The sequence below is a fragment of the Bos taurus genome, chromosome 5 (assembly GCF_002263795.3).
Source record: "Bos taurus isolate L1 Dominette 01449 registration number 42190680 breed Hereford chromosome 5, ARS-UCD2.0, whole genome shotgun sequence".
Taxonomy (NCBI): domain Eukaryota; kingdom Metazoa; phylum Chordata; class Mammalia; order Artiodactyla; family Bovidae; genus Bos; species Bos taurus.
In genome coordinates this window covers 98,880,280-98,891,929 of record NC_037332.1, presented here as the reverse complement: position 1 = coordinate 98,891,929, position 11,650 = coordinate 98,880,280, and positions in this window count along the sequence as shown.

Below are 11,650 nucleotides of genomic sequence, written 5' to 3'. Positions count from 1 at the left end.
GCTGGACTTGTTGCTGATCAACTTATTCATTTCCTTCTCAAGCGATTGCTAGACAGTCAGGTATAAAGAGACCTGCCTGTCCAGGTGATAATGCAATCACGATGAGGCGCAACAGCGCCACCTTCTGTGCGACTCAGTAACAGTTGCCTTCTTCGGTGCTCAAAATGGCCAGGATTTGACCTTGGGCACAGGGACAATCGCAACCCCAAACCTTTACTGAGTGCCCCAGTTAATACTGACCATGAGGCAATAGATAGGGAATAATTGAACATAAAAATCTCCGGAGTAAGTAATCAATCATTCACAAATGCTTTTAAAATAATCTATGTGCTGGGTTTTCCTCTAGGGATACAGTAATGAGCCACCTACTTTGGTTACTGGCCCACAAGGAATTTACATAGAAGACCCTGAAGAAAACACTCGGCTGGGAGAACTCCAAACTTGATACTAGCACCGAATACACGTTCTACTCAAGAAATATAGGCCACATAGTGTATAGATCGAAGAAGGCGATGGCACCCCACTCCAGTACTCTTGCCTGCAAAATCCCATGGGCGGAGCAGCCGGGTAGGCTGCAGTCCACGGGGTCGCTAAGAGTCGGACACGACTGAGCGACTTCACTTTCACTTTTCACTTTCATGCATTGGAGAAGGAAATGGCAACCCACTCCAGTGTTCTTGCCTGGAGAATCCCAGGGACGGGGGAGCCTGGTGGGCTGCCGTCTTTGGGGTCGCACAGAGTCGGACACGACTGAAGTGACTTAGCAGTAGCAGCAGTAGTGTATAGATGGCTTGCTTGCTCAGCATTGTTAGCAAACCAAGCAGAAATTGGGCATCCATAGAACAGAAAGAATTTGGGTACCATGTGATGTCGAGCATTTGAAGACTGGGGCACTTCAGTTCTCTGGAGTCTTTGCTATTGATAGTTTTATTTCCTTCAGAGCTCTTTTAAAATAGGAAGAACTGTACTGCATGCCACTGAATTGTACATTTAAGAATGGTTGGTGGTTAATTTATGTTATGTGAATTTTACCTCAATTTAAAAAAATGAAAGAATGAAGGCTCATCAGTCAAATTTTCTGCCCATCCTTTATGTCATAACTGATGAATAAAAGCCAAATGAACAAATCTGAGCTTTGTATTATGGCTTCTTCTACTCTGCTTCCCCATGGACCCTGATTTCCTCAAAGTAGAGACTGTGGCATACTCATTTTTGTAATTCCTGCAACACCTGAGTATCTTGCTGAATACCCATTCTGATACACAGAATTCTGTTTAAAAATCTTTTTGTAAAGGAGTCACCATAGTCACAAAAGTTACACCTTTAAGACCTAGAAAAAAATTTAAATATATATAGACAGGACAAGTTCAGTTCAGTTCAGTTCAGTCACTCAGTCATGTCCGACTCTTTGCGACCCCATGAATCGCAGCACACCAGGCATCCCTGTCAATCACCAACTCCCGGAGTTTACTCAGACTCATGTCCATCGAGTCAGTGATGCCATCCAGCCATCTCATCCTGTCGTCCCCTTCTTCTTCTGCCCCCAATCCCTCCCAGCATCAGAGACTTTTCCAATGAGTCAACTCTTCACATGAGGTGGCCAAAGTACTGGAGTTTCAGCTTTAGCATCACTCCTTCCAAAGAAATCCCAGGACTGATCTCCTTCAGAATGGACTGATTGGATCTCCCTGCAGACCAAGGGACTCTCAAGAGTTTTCTCCAACACCACAGTTCAAAAGCATCAATTCTTCCGTGCTCAGCTTTCTTCACAGTCCAACTCTCACATCCATACATGACCACAGGAAAAACCATAGCCTTGACTAGACGAACCTTTGTTGGCAAAGTAATATCTCTGCTTTTCAATATGTTATCTAGGTTGGTCATAACTTTCCTTCCAAGGAGTAAGCGTCTTTTAATTTCATGGCTGCAGTCACCATCTGCAGTGATTTTGGAGCCCCCCAAAATCAAGTCTAACACTGTTTCCACTGTTTCCCCATCTATTTCCCATGAAGTGATAGGACCAGGTGCCATGATCTTTGTTTTCTGAATGTTGAGCTTTAAGCCAACTTTTTCACTGTCCTCTTTCACTTTCATCAGGAGGCTTTTTAGTTCCTCTTCACTTTCTGCCATAAGGGTGGTATCATCTGCATATCTGAGGTTATTGATATTTCTCCCGGCAATCTTGATTCCAGCTTGTGCTTCTTCCAGCCCAGAGTTTCTCATGATGTACTCTGCATAGAAGTTAAATAAGCAGGGTGACAATGTACAGCCTTGATGTACTCCTTTTCCTATTTGGAACCAGTCTGTTGTTCCATGTCCAGTTCTAACTGTTGATTCCTCACCTGCATATAGGTTTCTCAAAAGGCAGGTCAGGTGATCTGGTATTTCCATCTCTTTCAGAATCTTCCACAGTTTCCTGTGATCCACACAGTCAAAGGCTTTGGCATAGTCAATAAAGCAGAAATAGATGTTTTTCTAGAACTCTCTTGCTTTTTCCATGATCCAGTGGATGTTGGCAATTTGATCTCTGGTTCCTCTGACTTTTCTAAAACCACCTTGAACATCTGGAAGTTCACGGTTCACGTATTGCTGAAGCCTGGCTTGGAGAATTTTGAGCATTACTTTACTAGCATGTGAGATGAGTACCATTGTGCGGTAGTTTGAGCCTTCTTTGGCATTGCCTTTCTTTTGGGATTGGAATGAAAACTGACCTTTTCTAGTCCTGTGGCCACTGCTGAGTTTTCCAAATTTGGTGGCATATTGACTGCAGCACTTTCACAGCATCATCTTTCAGGATTTGGAATAGCTCAACTGGAATTCCATCACCTCAACTAGCTTTGTTCATAGTGATGCTTTCTAAGGCCCACTTGACTTCACATTCCAGGATGTCTGGCTCTAGGTCAGTGATCACACCATCGTGATTATCTTGGTCATGAAGATCTTTTTTGTACAGTTCTTCTGTGTATTCTTGCCACCTCTTCTTAATATCTTCTGCTTCTGTTAGGTCCATACCATTTCTGTCCTTTATCGAGCCCATCTTTGCATGAAATACTCCCTTGGTATCTCTAATTTTCTTAAAGAGATCTCTAGTCTTTCCCATTCTGTTGTTTTCCTCTATATCTTTGCATTGATTGCTGAGGAAGGCTTTCTTATCTTTCCTCGCTATTCTTTGGAACTCTGCATTCAGATGCTTATATCTTTCCTTTTCTCTTTTGTTTTTCGCTTCTCTTCTTTTCATAGCTATTTGTAAGGCCTCCTCAGACAGCCATTTTGCTTTTTTGCATTTTTTTTCCATGGGGATGGTCTTGACCCCTGTCTCCTGTACAATGTCAAGAACCTCCGTCCAGAACAAAGGGGGATTCAAAAATGTATACTCTAATCTTAATGAACAATTCAATAAATGGTGAGTTTTAAAATTTTCTGAGATAGAGAAAACTCTGGAAATCATGCTCAGACATGGAAACACCAACATACATACTAAATAGAAAATCCTCATTAAACAAAAGATATAAGCAGGACGTATACATGTGTGATTGGCTCCACTCATTTACATGTGAATAAGGTGACTGGATCATTCTTATTTTGCTCTTCTCTCCAAGTGTCCATTTTCTTATAATTTCCATTATTACCTCTGTCTCACAGTTCTGGCCCTCTTACTCATTTTCAGCAATCTTCAGTTCATCCATCCTTACCAGATGGCTATTTATACCTCACCATTAATTCAGTCAGCATTTTAAAATACATTTATTTATTTATTTTTGGCTGCACTGGGTCTTTGTTGCTGCATGCAGACTTTCTCTAGTTGTGGTGAGCGGGGGCCACTCTTTTGTTGGGGTGTTGGGCTTCTCATGGCAGTGGCTTGTCCTGTGGCAAAGCACAGACTCTAGGCATGCAGGCCTCAGTAGCCGTGGCCCACTGACTCTGTTGCTCTGAGGCACGTGGGATCGTCCCAGACCAGGGACTGAACAGTCCCCTGCTCTGGTAGGCAGATTCTTATCCACTATACCACCAGGGAAATCCCAATCAGCATTTACTGAATGCCCATTTTCTGCTCTGCCAGCGTTTATTGAGTGTTAAGTATTGAACAGGCTTCCCTGGTAGCTCAGCTGGTAAAGAATCTCCCTGCAATGAAGGAGACCTCAGTTCGATTCCTGGGTCAGCAAGATCTGCTGGAGAAGGATAGGTCTACCCACTCCAGTATTCTTGGGCTTCCCTGGTGGCTCAGCTGGCAAAGAATCCACCTGTAATGCAGGAGACTTGGGTTTGACTTGAAGTTAAATTCTATCTTAATGGATAAAAATGTAGTCATATTGAAGAAAAGAAGGACATGCACTCATCTTCTCCTGAGAGAACTCCAAAGTTGCAACTCGCTGCTGAGCAAGCATTGACAGGAAAATGTTGGATCCCACTAAAAAGAGATACCCCATGTCCAAGGATAAAGGAGATGCACACCAAGAGGGTAGAAGGGATGAAATCACATTTAGAATCAAACCCCATGCCTACCAAAGATGCTCAGGGGGCTCAAACAAAATCTTGTGCACACCAGGACCCAGGGATCCCACAGAGACTGAGCCAGACCTGCCTTTGAGTGTTTGTCTCAATCTGCCTTTGTGTGTTTGTCCCTGCAGAGACATGGGTCAGCAGTGGCCTGCTGTGGAGACAGGGGCTCTGGCTGCAGCAGACTTGGGTCATACAGTGTGTGGCATCAGCCCTCTTAGAGGAGGTCACCATTAGCTCCAACATAGAGCCACCGAGCAGACGACCCACAAACTGCAGAACAATTATACCAAATAAGTTCTCACACTGTTGAGAAAATTCTAGGACCAACAACAGATTTCCCAACCTGAGGATCTGGCAAAGGGGCTGAGAACCCCCAGGGAAAATGATTTTGGAGGCCAGTGGTATTTGATTACAGAACTTCCACAGGACTGGGGACACAGACTCTTGGAGGGCATAAACAAAACCTTGTGCACACCAGGAGCCAGGAGAAAAGAACAGTGTCTACACAAGAGACTGAGCCAGACTTGCCTGTGAGTGTACAGGAGTCTCTGGCACAGGTGTGAGTCAACAGTGACCTGCTGCAGGGTCAGAGGCACTGAATACGATAGTGCGTGGAAAGTTCTTTTAAAGAAGGTCACCATTATCTTCATTACCGCTACCATAGTTTGGCCTCAGGCCAAACAACAGAGGGGGGAACACAGCCCGTCCCATCAAGAGAAAATATTAAATATTTACTGAACATGACCCTGCTCTTCAGAACAAGACCCAGTTTCCCCCAAAGTTAGTCTTCCCATCAGGAAGCTTCCATAAGTCTCTTATCCTTCTCCATCAGAGGGCAGACAGAATGAAAACCACAATCACAGAAAACTAATCAAACTGATCACATGGACCAAAGCCTTGTCTATCTCAGTGAAACTATGAGCTATGCCATGTAGGGCCACCCAAGACGAATGGGTCATGATGGAGAGTTCTGACAAAACATGGTCCACTGGAGAAAGGAATGGAAAACCACTTCAGTATTCTCGTCCTGAGAACCCCATGAACAGTATAAAAAGGCAAAAAGTTATGACACCGAAAGATGAATTCCCCAGGTCAGTAGGTGCCCAATATGCTAATGGACAAGAGTGGAGATATAACTCCAGAAAGAATGAAGAGACAAAGCCAAAGAGACAACAATGCACAGTTGTGGATGTGACTGGTGATGGAAATAAAGTTTGATGCTGTACAGAACAACATTGCATAGGAACCTGGAATGTTAGGTCCACAAATCATGGTAAATTGAAAGTGGTCAAACAGGAGATGACAAGAGTGAATATTGACATTTTAGAAATCAGTGAACTAAAATGGACTGGAATGGATTTAATTCCGATGACCATTGTATGTACTACTGTAGGCAAGAATTGCTTAGAGGAAATGAAGTACCTCTCATCGTCAACAAAACAGTCCAAAATGCAGTACCTGGGTACAATCTCAAAAATGACAGAATTATTTCTGTTCATTTCCAAGACAAACTATTCAATATCACAGTAATCCAAGTCTATGCCCCAACCACTAATGCTGAAGAAGCTGAAGTTGAACGATTCTGTGAAGTACCTAGAAGACTTTTTAGAACTAACACCAAAAAAAGATGTCCTTTTCAGCATAGGGGACTGGAATGCAAAAGTAGAAAGTCAAGATATACCTAGAGTAACAGGTAAGTTTGGCCTTGGAGTACAGAATGAAGCAGGGCAAAGACTAACAGTTTTACCAAGAGAATGTCATAGCAAACACCCTCTTCCAACAACACAAGAGACGACTCTACACATGGACATCACCAGATGGTCAATACTGAAATCAGATTGCTTATATTCCTTGCAGTCGAAGATGGAGAAGCTCTATGCAGTCAGCAAAAACAACACCGAGAGCTGCCTGTGGCTCTGATCATGAACTCCTTATTGCTAAATTCAGACTTAAATTGAAGAAAGTAGGGAAAATCACTAGACTACTCAGTTCAGTTCAGTTCAGTTCAGTCGCTCAGTCGTGTCCGATTTTTTGCGACCCCATGAATTGCAGCACGCCAGGCCTCCCTGTCCATCACCAACTCCTGGAGTTCACTCAAACTCACGTCCATCAAGTCGGTGATTCCATCCAGCCATCTCATCCTCTGTCATCCCCTTCTCCTCCTGCTCCCAATCCCTCCCAGCATCAGAGTCTTTTCCAATGAGTCAACTCTTTGCATGAGGTGGCCAAAGTACTGGAGTTTCAGCTTTAGCATCATTCCTTTCAAAGAACATCCAGGACTCATCTCCTTTAGGATGGACTGGTTGGATCTCCTTGCAGTCCAAGGGACTCTCAAGAGTCTTCTCCAACACCACAGCTCAAAAGCATCAATTCTTCAGTGCTCAGCTTTCTTCACAGTCCAACTCCCCAACTACTCAGGTATGACCTAAATCAAATCCCTTATGATTATACAATGGAAGTGAGAAATAAATTCAAGGGATTAGATCTGATAGACAGAGTGCCTTGAAGATGTATGGATGGAGGTTTGTGACATTTGTGACAGGAGGCAGTGATCAAGACCATCCCCAATAAAAAGAAATGCAAAAAGGCAAAATGGTTGTCTGAGGACGCCTTACAAGGAGCTGAGAAAAGAAGAGAAGCAACAGGCAAAGGAGAAAAGAAAAGAAATACCCATCTGAATGCAGAGTTCCAAAGAATAGCAAGGAGAGATAAGAAGGCCTTCCTCAGTGCTCAATGCAAAGAAATTGAGGAAAATAATAGAACGAGAAAGATTAGAGATCTCTTCAAGAAAATTATTGATACCAAGGGAACATTTCATGCAAAGATGGGCACAATAAAGGACAGAAATGGTATGGACCTAACAGAAGCAGAAGATAGAAGAGGTGGCAAGAATATACAGAAGAACTATACAAAAAAGATCTGCATGACCCAGATAACCATGACGGTGTGATCACTCACCTAGAACTAGACATCCTGGAATGTGAAGTCCAGTGGGCCTTAAGAAGCATCACTACGAACAAAGTGGAAGTAATGGAATTCCAGTTGAGCTATTTCAAATCCTAAAAGATGATGCTGTGAAAGTGCTGCAGTCAATATGCCAGCAAATTTGGAAAATTCAGCAGTGGCCACAGGACTGGAAAAGGTCAGTTTTCATTCCAACCCCAAAGAAAGGCAATGCCAAAGAACGTTCAAACTACTTCACAATTGCACTCATCTCACACGCTAGCAAGGTAATGCTCAAAATTCTCCAAGCCAGGCTTCAACAGTATGTGAACTGAGGACTTCCAGATGTTCAAGCTGGATTTAGAAAAGGCAGAGGAATCGGAGATCAAATTGCCAACATCCACTGGATCATGGAAAAAGCAAGAGAGTTCCAGAAAAACATCTACTTCTGCTTTATTGACTACACCAAAGCCTTTGACTGTGTGGATCACATCAAACTGTGGAAAATTCTTCAAGAGATGGGAATACCAGGCCACCTTACCTGCCTCCTGAGTAATCTGTATGCAGATCAAGAAGCAACAGTTATAACCAGACATGGAAAAACAGACTGGTTCCAAACTGGAAAAGGAGTACGTCACGACTGTATATTCCCACTCTACTTATTTAGCTTGTGTGCAAAGTACATCATGTGAAATGTGGGGCTGGATGAACCATAAGCTGGAATCAGGATTGCTGGGAGAAATATCAATAACCTCAGATATGCACATAATACCACCCTTATGGCAGAAAGTGAAGAGGAACTAAAGAGCGTCTTGATGAAAGTGAAAGAGGAGAGTGAAAAAGCTGGCTTAAAACTCAGTATTCAAAATACCAAGATCATTGCATCTGGTCCTATCACTTCATGGCAAATAGATGGGGAAACAATGAAAACAGTGACAGACTTTATTTTCTTGGGCTCCAGAATCACTGAAGATGGTGATTGCAGCCATAAAATTGAGACGCTTGCTCCTTAGAAGAAAAGCTGTGACCAATCTAGACAGCTTATTAACAAACAGAGACATTACTTTGCTGACAAAGATCTGTCTAGTCAAAACTATGGTTTTTCCAGTAGTCATATATGGATGTGAGAGTTGGACCATAAAGAAAGCTGAGGGCTGAAGAATTGATGCTTTTGAAAAGTGGTGTTGGAAAAGACTCTTGAAAGTCCCTTCAACTTCAAGGAGATCCAACCAGTCAATCCTAAAGGAAATCAGTCCTGAATATTCATTGGAAAGACTGATGCTGAAGTTGAAGCTCCAATACTTTGGCCACTTGACGTGAATAACTGATTCATTGGAGAAGATCCTGATGCTGGGCAAGACTGAAGGCAGGAACAAAAGGGGACGACCAAGGATGAGGTGGTTGTATGGCATCATTGACTCAATCTACATGCGTTTGAGCAAGCTCCGGGAATTGGTGATGGACAGGGAAGCCTGGCATGCTGCAGTCCATGGGGTTGCAAAGAGTCAGACACTACTGAATGGCTGAACTGAACTGAAGTATTGAACAATGGGAAGTCACACTGAAATATACACCAGGGGCTTCTTCATTCTTCAGTTTAGTCCATACACATCTCTACAAGATCCTCTAAATTCCTATAACAGCACTCATGCACATGTTATTTAGTGTATTCTGTCTGATTCTATGACTGAGAAATTCTAGTTTGAAGACTGGTGGGATGGACCTCCTGAAATCTATTTACATGAGACAGGGAGAAAGCCTTAGAAAATTATAAGGAAAGAGAGCAAGAAGGCTTTATCCAATGAAAATAGATCGATATTCAGTCCTGTGTCTGTGTCCTTTGGCCAAGACCTCATAACTTAGCCAAAGCAAAGACAACTGTGAATACGACTGTAGAGAGTCATTTTACAAAACAGGAAAGAAAAAAAAAAAAAGGTAAAAATGCTCTCATAGACCTTGGGTCTATCTCTAGACATTGCTAGACATTGCTCCAAACACTGCTTTGGAGCTGTTTCAGGGAAAGTTAACAGAAAAGTGAGGCAAACGGTTTCTTCCAACTTTATCTGAGAACAATCCATCTTCACCATAGGAGGGCAGCAGGGGACAGTACACAGCCTCACAGGCCCTGAGGCTTATGGAGAAAATTTGCATGGCACGTGGAAGCAGAACAATGTCGTTGGAAGCTACAACCAGAGTTGGCAAGAGACTCGCTGTGGCGATGCTTCACACCTAAGTGAAGTGTCTTGGGCATTGGAAGAAGGGCTTCCCTAGTAGTTCAGTTGGTAAAGGATCCACCTGCAATGAAAGACCTGAATTCAATTCCTGGATCAAGAAGATCCCCTGGAGGGGGAAATGGCAACTCACTCCTGTATCCTTGCCTGGAAAATTCCATGGACAGAGGAGCCTGGCAGGCTATATAGTCCATGGGGTCACAAAGAGTCAGATGCGAGTAATATACACAGGCATTGAAAGAACGGCGGGTGCATGCTCAGTTGCTCAGTCATGTCCAACTCCTTGCGACCCCATGGACTGTAGCCCACCAGGCTTCTCTGTCCACGGGACTTTCTAGGCAAAAACACTCGAATGGGTTGCCGTTTCATCCTCCAGGGGATCTTCCCGACCCAGGGATCAAATCTGCATCCCCTATACTGGCAGACAGATTCTTTACCACTGAGCCACCTGGGAAGCCCTGAAAGAACAGTAGATGTTGCCAATCAAAAACTGTCACTCACCATCTGGCTCTACAAGGATGAAGCCCCTGACCACAGCAGTCCGCTGACCTTCCACACACCTGAAAGGAGTCCAGGGTGGAGACCAGGAATGAGGCTCTCCATGCTCTGGAAAAAACTAGCAAACAGGACTCACATAGATATTTTCAAATGATTTTATGAGCCCAGTTTCTTGCATCTTCTGTTATCTAGAGAAGCGCTAAAATCATTGAGACATTTGCTGCTCGTGATTAGCAGCAACCCTCTGCCAAATTTGTGCTTGATTGCGTGGAACCCCCGCCCCTTCACTAGTATCTTATTTGTACTGACCTTCCTTTCTAATTCTTCGGAACAGTGAAGACTGCAGCCCAGGAGACAGCTCCTTCTACTGGCTGGCTGATAGCAGGACAAGTTGAAACTAGGTATTAAGGACAGCAGACCCACAGCGCAGGAAGAGATGTTATTCCTTTAAGAAGCCACTGGGAAGGGCTTCCCTTGTGGCTCAGCTGGTAAAAAAGCCACTGGGAGGAAAACTGTCCAGGGTAGCCACCCACCCAAACTCGTCCTTAAGAAGAAAATGTGTTATAGTAAGCCACTGAAATGTAAGATGGTGTGTTACAGTGGCTAGAATTAACTACCCTGAGGAATGCAGACATGTTAATGCCATTTTTCATCTCAGGCTTCCACATCATTACATGTTTCCACGCCATACCCTTCTTAAAGGAATACTGCCCACACTACAGGAACAGGGGGAGAGCTCATGTCACCCATGTGGGTTTCAGTTCCCTTAGAGGTTCCCATCCCCCATCCCGAAAATCAGGATGATTCTGGATCTAGCTTATCAGCTAAAATGAAATGCTTTCACCCTGAGGAAATCACAAAGGTGATAAAGTCTTTACCACTTCCTCTGGCAAGATCACCTGGTTTTCAGAGACTTCTATCAGCACCTGCTTCCTTTCTAGACTTTTCCTATTAAGTAACACATTGATGCCTATATATACATATATATTACGTATTTTATATATATATATATATATATATATATATATGACGCTTGTATAAAATGATTTTATATATATAAACTCATTCCTGTAGAGTTAAGAGATATTTTCCTCTTTTCAACCACAACCAAGTACTACTCTGGGATTTAGTGTGTTAATTCTAAGATTGGTAGCTCAGATGGTAAAGCATCTGCCTACAATGCAGGAGACGTAGGTTCGATCCCTGGGTCGGGAAGATCCCCTGGAGAAGGAAATGGCAGCCCACTCCAGTATTCTTGCCTGGAGAATTCTGTAGACAGAAGAACCTGGTGGGCTACAGTCCATGGGGTCACAGAGTCAGACAAGACTGAGCGACTAACACACAAAGTTAAGAGATGTTTTCCTCTTCAACCACAACCGAGTACTACTCTGGGATTTAATGTGTGAAATTCTAAGATTCAGAGAACGTAATTACTTCAAAATCTCTAAGTATAAGTCTTTATAAATACATCTCTTCAC